This window comes from Schistocerca nitens, chromosome 1 (assembly GCF_023898315.1).
Source record: "Schistocerca nitens isolate TAMUIC-IGC-003100 chromosome 1, iqSchNite1.1, whole genome shotgun sequence".
Classification (NCBI taxonomy): Eukaryota; Metazoa; Arthropoda; class Insecta; order Orthoptera; family Acrididae; genus Schistocerca; species Schistocerca nitens.
In genome coordinates, this window is record NC_064614.1 from 395728844 (window position 1) to 395753145 (window position 24302).

At 44.5% G+C, this 24302-nt stretch overlaps 1 protein-coding gene and 1 non-coding gene across 2 annotated transcripts in view; both read right to left on the minus strand.

Annotated features, from left to right (window-relative positions):
* LOC126249469 (protein sidekick) overlaps positions 1 to 24302 on the minus strand; it is a 452637-nt gene that overhangs the window by 405766 nt on the left and 22569 nt on the right. The window lies entirely within an intron of this gene.
* Positions 7339 to 7412, minus strand: Trnas-cga (transfer RNA serine (anticodon CGA)). The gene has a single exon. It is a non-coding gene; the product is annotated as a tRNA-Ser (tRNA).

Consider the following 24302-nt stretch of genomic DNA (forward strand, 5'->3'; position numbering starts at 1 on the left):
TGTTACAACAAGTAATCTAATACAACTTATCAATGTAATCGAGCGGGAACACCAGCTGCAATTTTTCTTGACCATACAGAAAAATATGCTTTTCAAAGAGCAAACAATGCTAGCTGACAAGATAATGGATTATAGATGTTACGTAAAAGCCGAGCGGTTCTAAGCGCTACAGTCTGGAACCGCGCGAGCGCAACGGTCGCAGGTTCGAATCCTGCCTCGGGCATGGATGTGTGTGACGTCCTTAGGTTAGTTAGGTTTAAGTAGTTCTAAGTTCTAGGGCACTGATGACCTCAGAAGTTGAGTCCCATAGTGCTCAGAGCCATTTGAACCATTTTTTGCTTTTTTTGTTACGTAAAATGACACGATTATTTTGTTCAACTGAATAAAAGAAGAAGCATAAACACTTCATCAGAAAGTCAGAGACCTAGACAAAACATAAAATTCGCCACTGAATATGAAAAAGTGAAGAGCATGAACATTTTAGTTGTCACCATCCACAAAAAAAACGGAACTCATACATCTTATATTTTCCGAAAAGAAGCGCATTGGATGGGATGACCCACAATACTTCAAGCCACCCTACGACATAAAAAAGTGTTTTTTGATTCCATGTTCGACAGAATAATCCACTAACCACAGCCTTGTAAGAACACTGAAACAGAGCTCAAATGTTGAGACACATAGTAATTGGACACAGTACTGAATTAGTTAATAAAATCTTCAGAGTACAACCTGTCTAAAAGGAGGGATCGGTTGGTAGCACACATTCTGAGGCATCAAGGGATCACCAATTTAGTACTGGAGGGAAGCGTGGGGGTAAAAATCGTGTAGGGAGACCAAGAGATGAATACAGTAAGCAGATTTACAAGGATGTAGGTTGCATAATCACGCCGAGATGAGGCTTTCACAGGATGGAGCAGCATGGGGGGATGTTTCCAGAATGAGATTTTTACTCTGCTGCGGAGTGTGCGCTGATATGAAACTTCCTGGCAGATTAAAACTGTGTGCCCGACCGAGACTCGAACTCGGGACCTTTGCCTTTCGTGGGCAAGTGGTCTACCAACTGGGCTACCCAAGCACGACTCACGCCCCGTCCTCACAGCTTTACTTCTGCCAGTACCTCGCCTCCTACCTTCCAAACTTTACAGAAGCTCTCCTGCGAAACTTGCAGAATTAGCACTCCTGAAAGAAAGAATATTGCGGAGACATGGGTTAGCCGTCCGCATCTCGTGGTCGTGCGGTAGCGTTCTCGCTTCCCACGCCCGGGTTCGATTCCCGGCGGGGTCAGGGATTTTCTCTGCCTCGTGATGGCTGGGTGTTGTGTGCTGTCCTTAGGTTAGTTAGGTTTAAGTAGTTCTAAGTTCTAGGGGACTTATGACCACAGCAGTTGAGTCCCATAGTGCTCAGAGCCATTTGAATTTGAACCATGGGTTAGCCACAGTCTGGGGACTGCTGAGGTCATCAGTCCCCTAGAACTTCGAACTACTTGAACCTAACTTAGCTAAGGACATCACACACATCCATGCCCGAGGCAGGATTCGAACCTGCGTCCGTAGCGGCCGTGCGGTTCCAGACTGTAGCGGCTAGAACCGCTCGGCCACTCCGGCCGGCTGTGTGCCGGATCAAGGCTCGAACTCGGGACCTTTGCCTTTCGCGGGTAATTGCTCACCCACTGAGCTACCCAAGCACGTCTCACGCCCCGTCCTCACAGCTTGTCCGCGAAAGGCAAAGAACCCGAGTTCGAGTCTCGGTCCGGCACACAGTTTTAACCTGCCAGGAAGTTTCATGGGGGGATGCATTTTACCAGTCTTTGGACTGAAGACCACAACAACGACACCTACCACACAGAAAAATTTGTATGTATTGTTAGTATTTTACTATAATTTTCAAACATACTTTTTGCATAATAATTGCACTGTACCCATAACGTCGTACAATTAAAAATAAATTATACCGCAGCTTCTTCACGTGTAACAACATGTCATTTCTGAAGCGCAAAATAAGTCTTAGGTACCGCTAGCTGCAAAGACTACGCACTACAGCTACAGAAACGCAGAATTCAGTGATCGCTTGTCAAGCGTTCCCTGGGCTAAGTCGTACGATGGAAGTGGGCCTGGTGGCTTGGGGCAGGTAGACATCCGGCCGTGCAGACAATGCGCCCCACTCCAGGCTGTGCACGTGTGGCTGACAGCGAGCGGCGCACCAAAGCCCCGACCTTGGCGGAGGGCGCGCATTCCAGTCAGCCCGCGGCCGCCGTGCCTCCGGCTTCTCAACTGTGACGCGCCGTTCACCCTTCCGCTTCCTCGGTTCAAACCATTATAATCACAGCGCCAACATCCTGTCGATGTCGCGGGAGAGGGATCACAGGCTCCTCTAGGCCAGGGCGGGGGAGAAAAAAACTGTCCTTGTCCTGTCGATGAACCGTAATGAGCGCTTCAATTTGGAATTCTTGGCAGATTAAAACTGCGTGCCGGACCGGGATTCGAAAAACGAACCTTTTCTTTTAGCGAGCAAATGCTCTATCTACTGAATCCGCTCGAACAGCTTCATTACAGCAGTGCCCCCTACTTACGAAACTTCATAAATTACGAATTCGAATCCCGATCTGGCCCTCTGGTATGTGCCAAGACGTATCTAAATCAGAATGTCGGACATATGGCGCTCGACTCTTCATGGAGGAACATCTTTCCACTGATAGTGTCTCGCCGGCAAAGCGCTCAGGAGGTGAAGGAGTAAAGATTTTGCGCCTTTGTCATGGATGCCTCTCCGAAGTGTCTAATGGAGTGAGAGTACGTGACACTGTTATCAGACCTTAACCTCCATTACTCCCTTGGTGCTATTCGACAATGTGCTGTGCATGTCTCGCCCTCTGTCTCACCCCCATTATTACAAACATGCCACTAACACACCAAACAATCATCTACATTACGCGTAAGACACTTTTCACTCTTCGTGAAGGTAAGGCGGCATGATGGAGGGACAAAATCTTTCCAATTAGGCAGCTGAACCCAAAGCTCAGAGGTCTCCTAGCCAACACTATCATAAGATTTTCTTTCTTCTTTTTACCCTGCGCCAACTTGCTCGATGTACCTGTATGGCCTTCTAGGAATTGTTTGAAGAAACACTGAGGGCTAACACACAACCGGCTGTCAATGATGATGATAATAATAATATAATAAGCATCACCATTGGCCACTTGAGGTTCAATGTTGGATAATAATCTCCTACAGAGTTTTCCAAATGTTGATGTCTTCCGCTACCCTCGTCCATATTACTTCCCATGGTTTATAATGCTCATCCGTTAGATATGGTCGGTGAAAGCCTGCGATTGTAAAAATTGTTATCAAATATAATTTGATGCAGCCTGACACAATTTTCCTTTATGCTCTGGGCGACGCCTTTCGAGACATTATTCCCATTACTAAGGGCGTTCTCGTGCATTTCAAAGGTTACAGACGGCAGTCAGCAGAGGTGTTGATAATGGGAATTATTTTCCGAGACGAGTCGTGCAAAAAATTATTAATGGAAAATCGAGATTGGCGGAAGCAAATGTTATTTTATAACAAAATCGTTACTCTTAATACTGGTTGTAAGTACATACATTGTACTACAGCACTGTAGAGATGGTAAAATTAGATATTAGTCACACTAAGATACGTCGATATTTTAGTTGTTTTACACCAGCAAAGAGTGTGCTGTACATGTTGACATTGTATACGCATCACTTGAAAATTAACTAATTGTCTTTCACGGCATAAAGTGGCAATAGTGATGTTCTTTCGTTAGACCAGCAAGTCACCTTCGATAACAACAGACAGCAACTCTGTGCGTATTATCACCAGTGAATTTCTTAAGTACTTTACTTCGAATCGGGGGTGGGGGACCTAAGTTGAGACATGTACGCTGACATTTCATAATACTTGAGTTTCTATCGTGTAAAAAATAGTATTTCACAACTTCAATGTAATATAAGTCGACTGTTAATTATGGAGAAAAAAATAGTTTGTCCAATGCACGAATTCAAAAAGTTTTATTATGTAAGTTAATGATAAAAAATCATTCGCATTTCCATATGACAAGAGCAACGTAACTGAAAATGGCTTTTTCTTTGTTGTTACAAAGTAGTAGGATGGAAAGGGCATAGTGTTTGGCTTGGTTTACAGTCAAGTCAAGACACAAAAGATCAGAGAAATTTCAAAACGCTATGCGGCATACCACCACCCTCTCAGCCATCCATATCAAAAGGGCACAGGAAATGAATGGAAAGAAGGAGTGTGGGTTTGAAACACCATATAGGCAGGGCAACCCGAGAAGTGACGAAGATATGGACAGAATTCGACATTAGCTGCTAGTGGGCATTGACTTATATCAATGGGGTAAGTTTAAAATTTGTGTTGTACCGTGATTCAAACAAAGCTCTCCTTACTAGGCAGATGCGCTGACCACTACGCCATTCGGACACAGTGGCCACCACAACTGCACAGACTCGCCTAGCGCGCCTCCATCAGACCCAAATTTTCAAATGGCTCTGAGCACTATGGGACTTAACATCTCAGGTCATCAGTCTCCTAGAACTTACAACTACTTAAACCTAACTAACCTAAGGACATCACACACATCCATGCCCGAGGCAGGATTCGAACCTGCGGCCGTAGCGGTCGCGCGGTTCCAGACTGAAGTGCCTAGAACCGCTCGGCCACCACCGGCCGGCTCCAAATTTTCAACTTATACCACACACTACTGATGTAGTGCTCCTACTCATTAGCATAACTACTTGTGGCATCTCGTCAGATCCCGTGAGAGTTGAGCTACGTGTGCATCTACAATGAAGGGGTCATTTGCCGTCATCGCCTGAATTATAAATGTGGTGTCTGTTCTTTCCGATATGACATGAGCACACGTATAACTCAGGCGGTGATTGCCAATTATCCCTTCACTGCAGATGCCAAGCTCGAACTCACACGTGAATTGGCGATCTACCGCAAGTAATTAGGCTAATGAGCAGGGGCACTAAATCAGTAGTGTGTGGTGTAAGTTGAGAATTTGGGTCTGACTGGAGGCTTGCTAGCGTTGTGAGTGAACGCTGCGTCCAGATGGCGTAATGGTCAGCGCATCTGCCTAGTAAGAAGGAGAGCTGTGTTCGAATCCCAGTATGGCACAAACTTACAAGTTACCCCACTGATGTAAGCCAGTGCCCACTGGCAGCTAATGTCTTCAATTTCCGTATGTCTTCATTCACAGTGGCTGCAGGATCAAACAGGTGTCCACATATAGAATTCGACAGGTTTTCCAGTGTTCACCACAGAAGTCTGTTAGTAAGGCATCAAAAGACCTTTGAATCCCTCGAACGACAGTGCACCGGGTACTCGGAAAGTGTTTTCATCGACTAGATACTGTATGTGCCACAAGGAGAGCGCATACAGAACGTGGGAGTTTGGGCATCTCCGTAATACTCTAGCGCTTACTAACAATATGGACAACTTGACGAACTGCACTGCTCTTGCATATTCTCCGTCTCTTCTCCTAATCCAATCTGATAACGCTCTTAGATGAGCAATACTCAAGAATAGGTCGAATGCGTATTTTGTATGCCACTTATTTTGTACATAAATTACATTTCCTTAAGATTGGGTATCAGCCTGGATATTTCCTCTAGGGACTGGACACTTATCAGTCGGAATTCGCTCACGATTCTTAATAGAAAAGCCGAATCGAATAGCCACTATGCCATTCGGACAGACACACGTAGCACCATGTAAAATATAACTGACAAATAAAGATACATTTCACGATTATTGGGTCGTATAGTGAATCTCTGCTCCAACCAAAGCTCATGGCCAAACGAAATAACAGCGTTATCGTGTTCGAAATAACATAACCACAGCATAAAAAGACGGACAAGATGATAGTTCCCGGCAGGTGAAAGTAAATGTGAGACACATCGACAGTGCGCCATCCGCTCTTACAGAATTTTGATGATGGGAGCTACACATCAGTGCCATCTGTAGAGACGATACAATGTTGTGTATTCAGTTGGTTGATTTTACAGAACATATTTTGCAGTTCACTTGTGAATAAGTTTACCAATGGCTCGTTATACGCGGAATTTCAACGTCAGATCAAAATCAGTCCCGAAGAACTGGGGACACGAATCTAAAGATTATAAATCAGCTTACTAATAGGAGAGTAACGGATTAACAAGGCGTCTTCATCTGCTCATGTTCATCATTTCGCTCAGCAGCAATCTGCTGATAAAACCAATCCTCAGTCCACGAAGTTCAGATAATGTCACAATCTTTATTCCACAAAAAAGTGTGGACGTACTTTGGTATAATCGCAGGACTGCGAAATGATACTTCATTTCGTAACTGATAAAAACCCCTGCAAAATAATATAGGGAAGAAAATATACAATAAATAATGCTATGAAATGTAACACTCGAAGAGAAAAAGTGTGCAACTTACGTAGTGCCGCAGACTGCAGAAGAAACAGAACTCACCTGGAAAAGAAAATATTACGTTAGTTGACGCAAAATAAGTACAAAGAAACTAGCAAAGTAAAAACAATTTTTAGCAAATGCACGCATCATCTGAAAGGGGCACAGTTATCGATTTAGTTAATGTACAGGTAAAATGCCACAGGTTGCGCATTGTGTGATTCATTTGACTCGTTTCACTCGTCAGTCACTGCCCTAGTGGTTTAAAGAATCAGTCGGCATCGTCGTCAAGACAAAGCGACGATGGTGCTTTAACCTCTAACGTGTGGCCGCCAGGGACGCGACATGTTTTTCTGTACAGTAATGCGCTGCTTCTTAACCAAAGGGACAATAATGGCTGTGAAGCTTTAAATGGCGTTTCGCGCATTAAAATCTTCGCTTTACTATCCAGCCCCCCTGGTGTCCGCGATGTTTCGGGAAGTATATACACTATGACGGTATGGTGAAGAAGATTTTATTGCAAGGGCAGAAACTTCTGTTCTGCAGTTCGAGACCAGTTCGCATCTACATTATCGACTAAAATCAATTGCTACTGTGGGTGGCTGAAAAAGAAAGAAAATTAGGCGCGCGGGCTTAGCCGTGCAGTCTTGGACTGTGCGGCTGGTCCCGGCAGAGGTTCGAGTCCTCCCTCCGGCATGGGTGTGTGTGTTTGTCCTTAGGATAATTTAGGTTAAGTAGTGTGTAAGCTTAGGGACTGATGACCTTAGCAGTTAATTCCCATAAGATGTCACACACATTTGAACATTTTGAAAGATAATTAAGAAGATTATGTCCGGAATGAGATTTTCACTCTGCAGCGGAGTGTGCGCTGATATGAAACTTCCTGGCAGATTAAAACTGTGTGCCCCGACCGAGACTCGAACTCGGGACCTTTGCCTTTCGCGGGCAAGTGCTCTACCAACTGAGCTACCGAAGCACGACTCACGCTCGGTACTCACAGCTTTACTTCTACCAGTACCTCGTCTCCTACCTTCCAAACTTTACAGAAGCTCTCCTGCGAACCTTGCAGAACTAGCACTCCTGAAAGAAAGGATATTGCGGAGACATGGCTTAGCCACAGCCTGTGGCACAGGCAGACACGTCTGCAGCCATAATGATGGCCTAGTATTCTCCTTCACTTCGCACTAGTGCGTGCTAGTTGACGATACAAACGGCACTGATGTTTTAAAGTATGTCATCCGATGATAACAGTCAGCCCAAACGTGTAACCAGAATCACAAACAAAAAGTGCGAACAAGAATGAAAAATTTTATGTGTTGGTTTAAGATTATTCTGATGTTCAGCTCAAAACCGTAACAGTTAACTATGTTCAAATGGCTCTGAGCACTATGAGACTTAACATCTCAGGTCATCAGTCCCCTAGAACTTAGAACTACTTAAACCTAACCTAAGTACATCACACACATTCATGCCCGAGGCAGGATTCGAGCCTGCGACCGTAGCGGTCGCGCGGTTCGAGACTGAAGCGCCTAGAACCGCTCGGCCACAGCGCCCAGCAATTAACTATGTCTGAAACTCAAAAGAACGTACCTGTCAGGAGTGTAGTACATACAGGAAACGAAGGAACGGACTCCACTGATCGCAGTACCTTAATGGAGCTATACGCATCGGAGTGACTATACGAATTTCTTAGCGTCACTCGAATCCGGATGATGGACGAAATTTTTATTCTTATAAACTGGCTGGTAAGGGAAAATACAGCTCATTATTACCACACTATTACTCCTTAATACACTATGTTAAATAGTAGGTTGCGTTTGAATGCTAGTTGGAGAGTACCCGGCGTGTAAATTGGTCAACGGATACAAAATATCTGTGCGCCCACTGTACCCAGCTACGTGCTGCTGCTCAAAGAGCAACGTGTGAACTAGCCTGCGCAAGTGCTCACCGAATACTATATAGCTTTACCCGCAGTCATATCCCCGATTTGAATATGGCTGAGCATTTACAGATTGTTATGGAAGTCGATTTGATGCCAAACGACAGACATCCATGGACTACTCGAGATCAGAGGCTGTAATGTCACGGATAACCCAACACATTACGAGATGCTTTCACCCAACACATTTGGAGATACTTTAAAGTGAGCGCTTTAAAAAGTGGCAATTTTAGTTGTGAGGGGTGAGGGAGATGTGTTTTGATCCTGCAGCCACCGTGAATCAAGACATATGGAAATTGAAGACATTAGCTGCCAGTGGGAGTTGATTTATATCAACAGTTTACACAACTACGGTTGTCGGTAAGATACTGGTAGAGATTGGGTGTATACTACCACCTATGCAACACTGTTAATCCAGCAAGCAATTGCACGGTAGCATTTACCAAATGTCTTTGAAGTCAGTACCGACATCAGACTGATGTTTCTTTACAGTGTTACATTTAACTTACACAATCATGATTTCGGCTTTAAAGTCCGATTATCAAGTGTTTTAAGTGTATAACAGTTAAAACACTTGATAATGGCATTAAGAAGAAACAACAGTCTAATGGCGGTATTGACTTTAAATAAATATATTATGGCTGTGGCCCCGCATTATGAAAAAATTATTTACCAAATGCTTTTTCACTCCCCTTGCTGCGTTTTGTGTGTCGCTCTTATTCTTATTTGCAACCGAGTGGAGAGATCCCGGTTTATTGCAGAGTTCGGATACGAAACCCAAGACAACAAAAGGGACCGGCGATCGCTATCATGCGTCACTTCCGCTTTCGCAGAAATACAAAATAAAAGAAGGAGGAGGCCTCGTTCTCTAGGCTCGCGGCCGACTGCCACGTTAGAGCGTCCGCGAGATACATTTGTGAGCAAATTTAGACTGCAACTTCAGATACGTGTCTGGCTTTTTCATGACCTAGTTTACACCACCATCACACATATCCCTAGCTGGTTAAACGAAAGGTCAGAAATTTGAAATTTACGTGGATGAACTTGCCTCCTATTCACTAATTTAGTAAGATGCAAGGCTGTTTCTTCAGTACATTACACGAGATAACGCATTTCCACAATATGGGCAAAATGTTTCTGTCAGATACCAGAAAAGCAAACAATGTACTGGACGGGCAGTATGTACGAGCCTGCCCCTACCTGCGGAATAGCCCTGAGCAGAGGCCGAGGAGGCTCTCCATTGGTAATGGCTGTAGAGGGCTCGAGGTGAATAAGATGGCAGCGCCGGCCATAGAGCGCGCTCATCAGCGTAGCGAGTGTTTACTCTGGCGGCCGCAGCCAGCCGGCGGCTATGCCGCTATACGCGCCGCTGCCACACAGCAAAGGCGCTCCGTGTGGTATCGTCCTCCCGCATTCAAGGGATCGCCGGCAAGCCTTACTGATGCGAATACGCTTCAGAGCCAAATACCTACACCGGAGGGCTCCAGTTCGACTGGCAGACGAAACCTAACAGGAACCCGTAAAGTGTACCCATTGTGAAGGGCGTTAGCTTCAATCGTCGAAGTTAAATTCGGGTATACTCAGAGGGAGTATTACATAACCATTACCGTTCATAATACATATAAATGACCTAGTGTTCGCGGTTGATGCTGTTGTATACAGGGGCGATTTATAAAAGATGATCACACAAAAACTAATCGCACAAAGATTGATGCGTAGAAGTCCGCAGCTCGTGGTCGTGCGGTAGCGTTCTCGCTTCCCGCGCCCGGCTTCCCGGGTTCGATTCCCGGCGGGGTCCGGGATTTTCTCTGCCTCGTGATGACTGGGTGTTGTGTGATGTCCTTAGGTTAGTTAGGTTTAAGTAGTTCCAAGTTCTAGGGGACTGATGACCATAGCTGTTAAGTCCCATAGTGCTCAGAGCCATTTGAACTGATGCGTAGAAGATTAATTGGAGGAATCTCCAGGAAAATTTTGGAAATTTGTGCTAAGGTCTTATGGGACCAAATTGCTTAGGTCATCGGTCCCTATGCTTACATACTACTGTATCTAACCTAAACTAACTTACGCTAAGGACAACACACACACCCATGCCCGAGGGAGGACTCGAACCTCCGACGGGAGGAGCCGCGGAAACCGTGGCAAGGCGCCCTAGACCGCACGGCTACCCCCGCGGCCTAATCTTCAGGAAGTGTGGTTCACCAAGATGGCATTCGATCGGTACTTTAATACTGATCGACAGGGTAGGACCTATCCCGTAGAGGATTGATGAGACCAACTAAAGGCGATCCCAAGTAGAGCAATACGTTTAGTCGCAGGTTCGTTTAGGAACCGAGAATGCGTCACTGAGACGCTCATCCAACTCGAGTGGCAGATACTAAAAGCATGTGGTTGTGCATCACGGTATAGTTTACTGTTAAAATTACGAGAGGTACGTTCCTAGAAAATGGCCAATATATTGTTTCCTCCTAAGCATATCTCGAGGAAAGACCATGAAGGTAAAAATTAGATGGATTCAAGCTAACAAGGAAGTTTGCCAACAATCGTTTTCCCCGCGCACCATTCGAGACAGGAACAGGAAAGGTGAGAAGTGACAGTGGTAAACCAAATACTCTCTGCCACAAACCGTAAGGCAGCTTGCGGGATAAATGGTTCAAATGGCTCTGAGCACTATGGGACTTAACTTCTGAGGTCATCAGTCCCCTAGAACTTAGAATTACTTAAACCTAACTAACCTAAGGACATCACACACACCCGTGACTGTAGCGCCTAGAACCACTCGGCCACACCGGCCGGCTCTTGCGGGATATACACGTATATCTAGATGCACACGGGCCGGTGCCTAGTTTCATGGTCTTGTTGTCGATGATCTGACCCGACAATGTCATATCCAAACAGCGACGCAAAATTTTCCATGACGTCTTATGCAACACGAAATATTTTGAGGCAGTTCAAAACAGCCCGTACAATGAGAAAAATAACTAAATTACAGAGAGTGTAAGAAATGGGACAAACTTAACTACAACAAACCACAGAAAGGATGAGAGAAAATTTTAGTGACTGAGGAGAAATCACCAAGTTCCACAGGGTTCCATTTTTGATCGACTACTTTTCCTTGTATTTGTGAATGACCTTCCGCTTAACATACATAAGTTGAACTGCTATTTTTTACAGACAATACTGTCGTTATAATAAATCCCAGTAGAGGGAAATAAATTGTTAATGATGTTTTTGGAAGAATTATTAAGTAGTTCTCTGAAAATTGACTGTCCCTAAATTCCGAGAAAACACACGACATTGGGTTCTGTACACCAAACAGCGAGATCAACAATACTGATGTAGCACATGAACAGGAGTCAATAAACACAGCAGAATGCTCCCCTCCACATATTTGCGTGCACATACTGATGAAAACGTGAGCTGGAGAAGGTATACTACAGAACAGCTCAGTGTTTCGGTTACTTTTGCTGTTCGTGTAATTGCTACAGTTGGAAACAAAGAAATCAACTGCTTAACATATTTTGCATATTTCCACTCAATAGCATCTATTTTCTGAGTCGTCAGCCTTCTGAGTGATTTAATGCGGCCCACCATGAATTCCTCATCTGTGCCAAACTCTTCATCCCAGAGTAGCAACTGCATCCTACGTCATGCTGGATGTATACCAGTCTCTTTCTCTACAGTTTTTACCCTCTAAAATTCCCTCTAGTCTTATGGAATAATCTTCTGGGGCAACTGATTACTTAGAAAGGAAGTTTGTGGTGTAGACCTGCCATCATTTAAAAGTACATCTTTAGGGAATTACATTTTCGCTAGTGAAATTCCGTCATACATAATTCATTACTCTTAGAGAAGAATATTAATTTTTTTTATCAGTTGCTCAATAATAGAAAAATCTGAAAGGTAGCACAACAAGTTTGAAATCCAGTCTGAAATCATTTTCTGTACAACTCCTTCTATTCCATAAAGGTATTTTTATTTAAAAATTAATAACATGCAAACGACATGGTTTTAAGAGTAGTTGCATTAGTAAGACTAAAAATTAATACCTTCATTAATGTTAAAAACTGCTCATATAAACATATCCAGTAAAAGACTAATTCCACATCATTTCGATAAATAAAAATTAAAATTATCTATGGCACAAGTAACTAACTATCCAATGCGGCGCTATTTGTACCCACAAGCTGTACTGTGACGGCGAAAATACCAGTCAGCCGTGCAGCGTGACACACACTGTTTTCGTACCGACATTTATGCAAGATGACTTTATAAACAAAGTTTCTCAAAGTGTACTGTTTTTATCGACCGCCTACATCGATGGAGGGCCATACGTGGCAGACAATAATTGCATAAACTGTACTCGGTGCACTTTAAGATCAGTTCTCAATTAAAATCCCAGCATTCGACAATAGCCATCACTGTCTCCCTCAGTGAAGCAACTGACTGTCAAAGAAGTAACGGAACACACAGATTATTTTACTTATATTTCATACTCTCTCCTGGAGGGAGAGAGTAGGCTAATTGAGAGACTGTGCTTTTTTCAGTCATAGGTTTGGTTGTACCGTTCGGGTTCTATTTATTTTCGAATTTTCAGTTTATTATCTATTGCTCTTTCTCGTTTTGAATTTGAAGGGGTATGAAGATGTAGAAATATAAAAAAAGACTATGCAAGTGACATTTCATTGTAGGCGCCAACGTAATCTCTGGTTGCAATGAGCACTGCTACATATACGTGATTCCGTTACTACTTGCACAGTCGTTTGCTTTTCTGGCGAAGAAAATGGTGGTTATTGCCGAACGCTCGACAAGTGCAACGAGAACAGCGACGCAGTCCCCCTCCCTTCCCAAAGCATAACTGATTGTCCTATCCTTTTTACACTGAGCGAAAACTCGACGCTTAAGTTGCTGAGGAGTACTAACTCGACGCTAAAGAACGGAGACTATTCGCATTACTAAGAAACTGTTTATATGGTGTATTTGTAAGAAAATGTTTTGCGACCATAACTATTTTTTTATGCAGTGACCAGCTTCATCATAATCAAACAGTTCAAAACCGGTGGAAGGACAGTTTATTACAGACGTATTCTTGCACTCCGCCGGAAAAAAAGCGAATATCCTTCGCATCCTAGCGGAAAATCGCAGCCACAAATTATCAGAGCAAGAGAAGAAACGAATGAAGACGTGTATGGATTCAAGTGCAGCCAGAAATAATCAGAGCCTGAGAAGAAACGAATGAAGACGTGTATGGATTCAAGTGAGCCCTCCTTTGTATGCGACCATCCCTTGTCGCGATGCCTTTGTCTAGTACAGTTAGCATCGGGCGTTACTCTTCGACAATAACTGCTTGGAAAACAATCGGTGGAGCAACGCTTCCCTGACGACTACCAGATCGCTGACTTCCTCAGATTATGGTCACTGTATGGGTTTTGTCATCGACACCTTAGTTCACTCACTGTCGCAACAGAAGCTATGGCTTTTTGCTTGGCTAAAAGTCAGTGGCATTGAATCGTCTATCTCACTGCGTCGTGAAATAGCTATGGATATGGTTTCCGGAAAACAAAAATTTTCATCCGATTGTAAAAATCGAAGATACCTTTGCCATGCATGTGCTGCTATTAGGACGAGTCTTTACTCTGGATGTCGTGGCATGGAAATCCTTGTACGAATAAGTGGTGTTCCAAAATTATCTTCACAACTTCGATCACGTATATTTCAGAAAGGGAGATTTTTTCGACATAATGTTCACGCAAACATAGAGTCTTAGTAGCCGTTAAACGGGTGTCACTGTGTGCGCCATCTGAAACACGTAAGGTATCTACGCGATATTCCAGGTCCTTCCAGGTCTGGCCTGTATAGCATGCCCTCGATAACCTGCGTAATTGGTGCTCTGATGAGAGATCGCAGTTCATGCAGGCCCCACACTTGGATCTGGTAGACAGCATTCTTGATAAAGCCATAAACAAAACATCCTAATCAGGTTATGTCGAGACTTTCGGGCTAGAAATGGGTCTTCTTCTATGTATGTGTTGTCCAAAGATTGCCTAATGATCGAGGTCCAGTGAGGAGAGGCACCAACCTGCTGCAGCATGATGTGAGGTTGTAGTTCTTCGATCTGTGGAAATGTAAACTGTTCCAACAACGGAAAAAGTGCAAGTTCTACAAATCCAAAATATGAATAAACAGTCAAGGTTGCTTATGCCTCTGGAAAGGAAAACGGTCCCACCACACGGTCATGAAGCAGACCACAACACACGTTTACCTTTGGACTGTCGCACACAATTTAAATGCTAAAGTTGCGTTTCTCAGGTCCTTACATTGTGTCGGTTTACTTCCCGGACACATGAAAGCAACCTTCGTCCGTGGACTTATTTTTCTTTCTTCCTTTTTCTTTTTTTGGCCTGGGAGATTACCTGCGTGAGTCGCTACTACAACCTTGCGACTCTGGCTAAACATGGGGGTGAGATGCGAATACAAGAACTCAACAAGAGAGTTCTCTTAGCCTCTCTCACCTCAATTCTCCACAATCCTACCTACACGTGGTGGCCCCGTTAAGCTGAGCAACCCAGTGGAAGGTTGGGTAACCAACCCCAGCAGGAAACTGGGTCAGCAAGCCGACAGGATGTGGAGGACAGTGGAAAGCAACGGGAACCCACCACTGGAATTACTTCCCGAGACGTTCATGGGATGGACCTCTTTCTAAAATATTCCTGAGGTAAAGGTTCCCCTCAATCGGATCTCCGGGAGGGGAATACAACGAGGACTCCAGAGATTAGGGCAAATGGAAAAGGATGGAAGGAGAAGAAGGAGGAAGACTTATTGAGGATTGGGACGTGGAATGTTTTAACCCTTCTCCAGTAAGGGAAATTAGAAAACGCCAAACATGAAATGGCCTGTCATCAGACTGAAGCATACCCTCGAAGCCAAGAAGCTTCAAACTCTTGCGTAACCCACAATACCTTGTGCACCGTAGTTGGTGGCAGCTGCAACTGCCGAGACTCTTGACGGACTGATTTGGTTAGGTTCCGGACAAAGGCCAGCTACACCCGATTCAAATCGGCACCACTCGTGGTCAGAGCCCAGAGCTCATCTTCTTCATGAGATGTCGCATTCCTTGATCCTCGGTACCACAGTTTGATGTCGGTGTGCTTCTGTCCGGAAGATAGGCTGGACCTGTGTGTCAGCAATTTTTTTTTTTTTTTTTGGGGGGGGGGCTATGGACGCATTTTCGTCAAACACCTACAACTTTCGTTGGGTGTGAACATTATATAGAAAACCACGCATTCCTATCTATCCCTATTTCTGAAATATACATGATCAAAGCTGTAAAAATCCTTTTGGAATACCTTGGACATGGGGTTTCATGTGGAGGACATTTGTAACTAATTAACTAATCGTAAAGTAAGAATCCAGCTGCAATGAAAATTTGTTTATTTACACTACTGGCCATTAAAATTGCTACACCAAGAAGATGGCGTGCTACAGACGCGAAATTTAACCGACAGGAAGAAGATGCTGCGATATGCAAAAAATTAACTTTTCAGAGCATTTACACAAGGTTGGCGCCGGTGGCAACACCTACAACGTGCTGACATGAGGAAAGTTTCCAACCGATTTCTCATACACAAACAGCAGTTGACCGACGTTGCCTGGTGAAACGTCGTTGTGACGCCTTGTGTAAGGAGGAGAAATGAGTACCATCACGTTTCCGACTTTGATAAAGGTCGGATTGTAGCCTATCGCGAATGCGGTTTATCGTATCACGACATTGCTGCTCGCGTTGATCGAGATCCAGTGACTGTTAGCAGAATATGGCATCGGTGGGTTCAGGAGGGTAATGCGGAGGGTATTGGTGTACTCAACGACGAACTTGGGTACACGAATGGCAAAACGTCATTTTTTCGCATGAATCCAGGTTCTATTTACAGCATCATGATGGTCGCATCTGTGTTTGGCGACATCGCTGTGAACGCACATTGGAAGCGTGTATTCGTCATCATGATGGTGTGGGGTGCCATTGGTTACACGTCTCGGTCACCTCTTGTTCGTATTGACGGCACTTTGAACAGTGGACGTTCATTTCAGATGTTTTACGATCCGTGGCTCTACCCTTCATTCGATCCCTGCGAAACCCTACAATTCAGCAGGATAATGCACGACCGCGTGGTGCAGGTCCTGTACGGGCCTTTCTGGATAGAGAAAATGTTCGACTGCTGCCCTGGCCAGCACATTCTCCAGATCTCTCACCAATTGAAAACGTCTGGTCAATGGTGGCCGAGCAACTGGCTCGTCACAATACGCCAGTCTCTACTCTTGATGAACTGTGGTACCGTGTTGAAGCTGCATGGGCAGCTACACCTGTACATGCCATTCAAGCTCTGTTTGACACAATGCCCAGGCGTAGCAAGGCCGTTATTACGGCCAGAGGTGGTTGTTCTGGGTACTGATTTCTCAGGATCTATGCACCCAAATTGCGTGAAAATGTAATCACATGGTAGTTCTAGTATAATATATTTGTACAATGAATGCCAGTTTATCGTCTGCATTTCTTCTTGGTGTAGCAATTTTAATGGGCAGTAGTGTAACTACATGACTGGCTTCTGACCATTAGAGCTCCATCCCCAGGTGCCAACAACTGTAAAGACAGGAGGGGGAGACCAGTTACAAAGTCCATGCAAGGAGTTGCCAAAAATGAGTTATCCGCAAGAGACTGTCAGACTCACTTACAAACAATCACACATGCGCGGTGGTCAAGCCAGTCAATCTCATTCTTCGCAAACCGGTCGCGCAGTTAAACAAATGAGGAAAATCTAATTATAACTGAAGCGGATTCTTGATTCACGAACCCTGTTCGTAGCTTCAATTCGCATACTTTTGGTTTTTTAAATCCTTCGCATTGAACTGTTTATGCTTGTAACAACAGCTCTCTCTAGTGGTAAGAACAGGAAATGAGAATCGGTGGGTAATAAAGAGTTTTTTGTTTCGTATGTAGGTGGCATCTAACCGGGCAACTTCGTTTCTGATCATTACGAGAGCACCCGAAGAACTCCTTAACCTCGCTATTTTTAGCTGAACGTTTTTGTGAAGCTGGCTTCATTAAATTTAAAGTGAAGAACAAAATATCGCCCGACTTATATATGCAGTGCGTGGGCCATCTGCGCTACAACTTGCGCTGGAGTTGGACGCTAATGACGCCGCCTGTTACTCCTGCGAATTCGAGACGAGTCACATCACACATGGGGCAGGATAGCAGGCCACCTTCATTAGAGGCCCTAGTCGTTCGATTCGACTTCCTACGCTTCCAAGAATATAACGAATTCTAGACGCGGTGCACTTTCCCGGACGACGCGTGGGCTGCGAAAAGGGCGGCAGCCGGTTGAAAGCACCCTTGTACGACGCTTATAACGCTGCTAGTATCGTTTCTCACCGTGAGAACTGGTCAAGTACTGAGCGAGTGGGCGGCAGTGGCAACACCGCTCTCAGAATAGCGACATCTATCAGAAACACGGCACGTGGAGTTATTCTCGCCTCGAATGCAACAATCAAATTCAATTAGAAAATGTCAAATCTGGTACGAACTAAGGCAGAGTGCGGATGTCAGATTATCCATCGAGATCATGCTGTAAAAAGAAATTATCATCCGTTCGACATTCAACTGATCTGCTTAAACGGGATGAAAATTCCAAAGCCAAACCTATGGTTCAGAAAGAAATGCACTTGAACTGAATTTACACAACTCAGTATGTACTAGTGACAGCCATTTTTTTTTAAAGAACAGGTAACATGTGTCCCGCGCTGTTTGATGGTAAGTGGTACTTCAAAGTTTAAGTAGTTAAGTAAATAGGACTGTTTCATTCGCATCTTTGAAAATAATGATTCTTCAGACAAAGGTTTCGTTGTATGCAACAGGGAACGAGAAGACAACGACAGCACTTCTTTGGAAAGTTTCAACCTCAGTTCTGAATATATCACTGCCGTGTTGATATTTAGTCTTTAAGTTGTAGCTCCTTATTTTTCGTTAATATGCATCTTACACACACTTTTAGCTTTACTGACGCACAGTTGTCGCACAGCATTCGGCTTGTCGACAATTTTTGGATGCATCAGTGCGTTAGTGAAGCTTATTGTGGACACTAGTGCAAAATTAGGCGATACAACTTACACAACAAAAGGCAGTTAAAGCATTCAGAATGAAGTCGATAAAAAAGTTGCGGTGAATCACTGCGCGATAACAACGGTGAAGTCACTGATGACAGTGCCTCTAAAGCAGAGTTATTAAACACGGTTTTTCACAACTCCTTCACCAAAGAAGACGAAGTAAATATTCCTGAATTCCAATCAAGAACAACTGCCAAGATGAGAAACATAGAGGCGGATATCCTCGGAGTAACGAAGCAGCTTAAATCAATTAATAAAGGCAAGGCCTCCGGTCCAGATTGTATACCAGTCAGGTTCATCTCACAGTAAGCTGATAAAATAGCTCCTATTTAGCAACTATATACAACCACTCGCTCACAGAAAGATCCGTAGCTAAAGACTGGAAAAGTGCTAAAGTCACACCAATACCCAAAAAGGGAAGTAGGAGTAATCCGCTGAATTACAGGCCTATATCACTAACGTCGATTTGCAGTAGGGTTTTGGAACATATACTGTATTCGAATATTATGAAGTACCTCGAAGAAAACGATTTATTGACACATAGTCAGCACGGTTTCAGAAAATAACGTTCTTGTGAAATACAACTAGCTCTTTATACTCATGAAGTAATAAGTGCTATCGACAGGGGATGTCGAATTGATTCCATATTTTTAGATTTCCAGAAAGCTTTCGAAACCGTTCCTCACAAGCATCTTCTAACCAAACTGCGTGCCTACGGAGTATCGCCTCAGTTTTGCGACTGGACTGGTGATTTCCTGTCAGAAAGGCCACAGTTCGTAGTAATAGACGGAAAGTCATCGAGTAAAACAGAAGTAATATCCGGCGTTCCCTAACGAAGTGTTATAGGCCCTCTATTGTTCCTGATCTATATTAACGACGTAGGAGACAATCTGAGTAGCCGTCTTAGATTGTTTGCAGATGATGCTGTCATTTACCGTCTTGTAAAGTCATCAGATGATCAAAACGAGTTGCAAAATGATTTAGATAAGATATCTGTATGGTGCGAAAAGTGGCAGTTGACCCTGAATAAGGAAAATTGTGAAGTTATTGGCCGGCCGAAGTGGCCGTGCGGTTAAAGGCGCTGCAGTCTGGAACCGCAAGACCGCTACGGTCGCAGGTTCGAATCCTGCCTCGGGCATGGATGTTTGTGATGTCCTTAGGGTAGTTAGGTTTAACTAGTTCTAAGTTCTAGGGGACTAATGACCTCAGCAGTTGAGTCCCATAGTGCTCAGAGCCATTTGAACCATTTGAAGTTATTACATGAGTACTAAAAGAAATCAACTAAATTTCGATTACGCGATAAGTCATACAAATCTGAAGGCTGTAAATTCAACAAAATACTTAGGGATTCCGGAACCGCGCGACTGCTACGGTCGCAGGTTCGAATCCTGCCTCGGGCATGGGTGTGTGTGATGTCCTTAGGTTAGTTAGGTTTAAGTAGTTCTAAGTTCTAGGGGACTTATGACCTAAGATGTTGAGTCCCATAGTGCTCAGAGCCATTTGAACCATTTGAACTTAGGGATTACAATTACAAATAACCTAAATTGGAACGATCACATAGATAATATTGTGGGTAGAGGAAACCAAAGACTGCGATTCATTGGCAGAACACTTAGAAGATGTAACAGGTCTACTAAATAGACTGCTCACACCACGCTTGTCCGCCCTATTCTGGAGTATTGCTGAGCGGTGTGGGATCCGCATCAGGTGGGACTGACGGAAACATCGAAGGAGTACAAAGAAGGGCAGCTCGTTTTGTATTATCGCGAAATTATCGCGAAATGATACGTGAATTTGAGTGGCAATCATTAAAACAAAGGCGTTTTTCACTGCGACGGGATCTTCTCATGAAATTTAAATCACCAGTTTTCTCCTCCGGTTGCGAAAACTTTGTGTTGGCACCCACATACATAGGGAGAAATGACCATCACGATAAAATAAGAGAAATCAGGGCTCGCACAGAAAAATTTAAGTGCTCGTTATTCCCGCGTGCCGTTGGAGAGTGAAACGGTAGAGAGACAGCTTGAAGGTGGTTCATTGAACCCTCTGCCAGGCACTTTATTGTGAATACCAGAGTAATCACGTAGATGTTGACTGTTTGAGGTCAGCCAAACGGCTGCACTGATTGTGACATTTAAGTAGTCATTCGACGCAAACTTTAATGGTCATTGATTTTGGTAGTTGGTAATATTTTAGTAAAAAGGTACTGAAGCAGTAAATGTTCGGAAATTCCGTTACAAACTTCTACGACTTGTAGATGTGAGTGAGTACATAATATTTTGAATAGAAACCGAAGCACTTGAAAACATGTTGGTAAAGCGAACACTTTAACAAACAATTTACTAGGCGTAGCCCAGTACATCAGTTGCTTTACAGGTACGCTCATTAATAAGCAAAGAAAATGCTCGCGTACTCGTTGAGGGTTTCTCTTCAGTGTGGTGCAGTACGGCCTCTTCCACTTCGGGTGTGCGGCGTCTCCTCAGAGCAGCACAGTGGCGCCTGCTGACGGTTAAGGTACGCCTGCCTCGAAGCCGTTACGTAATTGTGGCGAAAAGGGTATGCGATGTAGTCGGGTGTTGTGGAGACGGTCTTGATAAGGGCGACGAGAAGCTCTTCCATTACCGTGAGTTTCGCCATTCAGCTGGATCATGTCGGCGTGTTACGCTAACCATATTGCTCTAACGCTCACAGACACGTGAATGAAACTGGAATCAGGTCAGAGAGGTAGGATAGGCATCAGGGCCCACGAGAAATACGGGTCCTGCAATGAAAGTGTGACGCCACACTATTCGGCTTGTGCGCCACACTTTGCGGACGCTCTGTTCCGTGGCGGGCCGAAGGGAAACAAAAATGTAATTGAAAAGGTTTTAACTTTGTCGTTTGCTCTCGACATCTTGCATGCATTTAAATGCGCAGTGAAGAATTGTTAAACTCGTCTGAGCCGCGCGGGATTAGCCGAGCGGTCTGGGTGCCGCAGTCATGGACTGTGCGGCTGGTCACGGCGGAGGTTCGAGTCCTCACTCGGGCATGGGTGTCTGTGTTTGTCCTTAGGATAATTTAGGTTATGTAGTGTGAAAGCTTAGGGACTGATGGACCTTAGCAGTCAAGTCCCCTAAGATTTCACACACATCTGAAACTCGTCTGAAAGTTACTCGCTCCCCGTCCGAGAAGGCTGCTGGCACTCGTAATACTGGCCTGTCTTCCTCGTGGGCCTCGGACAGACGTCAGATGACATCAACCCATTCCAAGTAAGCACCCCCACCACGACTACGCTGTTGGATACCTACCTAGAAAACATGTTTTGGAACGCCTGTACCAAGGATTCCTGTTCAAAATAATACGAGGGTAATCCCAAAAGTAAGGTCTCCTATTTTTTTATAGGTACTTAGACCTGTTTATTTCTACAATGGTTTACATCAATGTAAAGCTTGAGCACTTAGCTATTTTTCGACAAAATCACTATTTCTGGCGATGCATTTTTGTAGGCGCTGTGGCAGTTTTTGTATGCCCATGTCATACCAGCTCGCCGCCATGCTGTTCAGAAAGTTATGAACCTCGTCTTTCACCTCGTCGTCGGAGCTGAATCGCTGGAACCACAATTAACGCTGACAGGTACTGTGAGACTCTGAAAAAACTCAAACGGTCAATTCAGAACCGGAGAAGAGGAATGATGAGCAAGGGCGTACACATTCTCTATGACAACGCGTACACATTCTCTAAGACAACGCTCGCCCACACATCGCACGGCAAACCGTTGCTCTCCTGCATCAGTTTCAGTGGAACATAATCACACACCCACCCTACAGTCCTCACTTGGCGTCCAGTGACTATCACCTGTTCCCTAGGTTAAAAGAACATTAGGCCGGAAAGCGATTCAGCCCCGACGACGACTTACTAAACAGCGTGGCGACGAGCTGGTATGACATGGGCATACAAGAACATCCACAGCGTCTACAAAAATGCATCGACAGAAATGGTGATTGTCGAAAAATATCTAAATGATCAAGCTGTAAACTGATGTAAACCATTGTAGAAGTAAACTGGTCTATATACTTATAAAAAAAATAGGAGACCTTACTTTTGGGATTACCCTCGTATGTAGTCACTCCCCTCTTACAAGTCCTAGAAGTTTGTAACGGGAATTTCCGAACGCTATATAAAATGTGGCTGATTGCGTTATTGCTTCCACTAAGGTGCATTAAAGATAGGCCCAACGAATGGGGCACTTGTGTGTGCCTAATGATGTTTCTATTCAACCACGTAAAACAAAAATTTATTGTAGCTTTCGGAAAGAAAGCACCTCGTATATACGAATCAAAGACGCAATTCGTAGATTGTGTGTGTGTGTGACAAGTCTGCAATATTGTGTCGTTAATTATAAGCCTCCCCAGAGGCACGCTGTGTTCGCAGAGAGCGGCAACTCGGCGCGACAGTGGAGCGGCAGCTGTCGCCACTCGCGCTCTACCGGGGCCGCCGCTGTCGTGTGGAACAATGGCGTCCGTCGGCGGCGGAAGCGTGGCGTGGCGTGCCGCGCAGAGGTGCGGGGGTGGCCACCGCTTCCGGGGGATCCCAGCCCTGCGCTTCCGCTCCGCCTCCCCCCCACCCCCCGACGAGGTCAAAGTTACTTTTACGCCCCATTACCTACGCCGAAGCGATCGTGTTCTGCGAGCTGCACCTGCTGGGAGCCCTCCAATTCTCAAGCCAAACAAATTACGCTTGCCGGCCGGTGTGGCCGTGCGGTTCTAGGCGCTACAGTCTGGAGCCGAACGACCGCTACGGTCGGAGGTTCGAATCCTGCCTCGGGCATGGATGTGTGTGATGTCCTTAGGTTAGTTAGGTTTAATTATTTCTAAGTTCTAGGGGACTGATGACCTCAGAAGTTAAGTCGCATAGTGCTCAGAGCCACTTGAACCATTTTGAACCAAATTACGCTTACATGAGGAACGAGGGTTGCCAAAATCGTCGATGCATGAAATCACGAATTTTCCACTGGACAGAAGGTATTTTCGGATTTGTGTGCTCGTATGGGGGCGATGTTCTTGAGGACAATATTATGGAAATAGAAAAGGAGGTAGATGAAGATGAAATGGGAGATATGATACTGCGTGAAGAGTTTGACAGAGCACTGAAAGACCAAAGTAGAAACAAGGCCCCGGGAGTAGACAACATTCCATTAGAACTACTGATAGCCTTGGGGGAGCCAGTCCTGACAAAACTCTACCATATGGCGACCAAGATGTATGAGACAGGCGAAATACCCTCAGACTTCAAGAAGAATATAATAATTCCAATCCCAAAGAAAGCAGGTGTTGACAGATGTGAAAATTACCGAACTATCAGTTTAATAAGTTACAGACGAATGGAAAAACTGGCAGAAGCCGACCTCGGGGAAGATCAGTTTGGATTCCGTAGAAATGTTGGAACACGTGAGGCAATACTGACCCTACGACTTATCTTAGAAGAAAGATTAAGGAAAGGCAAACCTACGTTTCTAGCATTGTAGACTTAGAGAAAGCTTTTGACAATGTTGATTGGAATACTCTCTTTCAAATTCTGAAGGTGGCCGGGGTAAAATACAAGGGGGCGAAACACTATTTACAATTTGTACAGAAACCAGATGGCAGTTATAAGAGTAGAGGGGCATGAGTGGGAAGCATGGTTGGGAAGGGATGAGACAGGGTTGTAGCCTCTCCCCGATGTTATTCTATATGTTTATTGAGCAAGCAGTAAAGGAAACAAAAGAAAAATTCGAAGTAGGTATTAAAAACCATG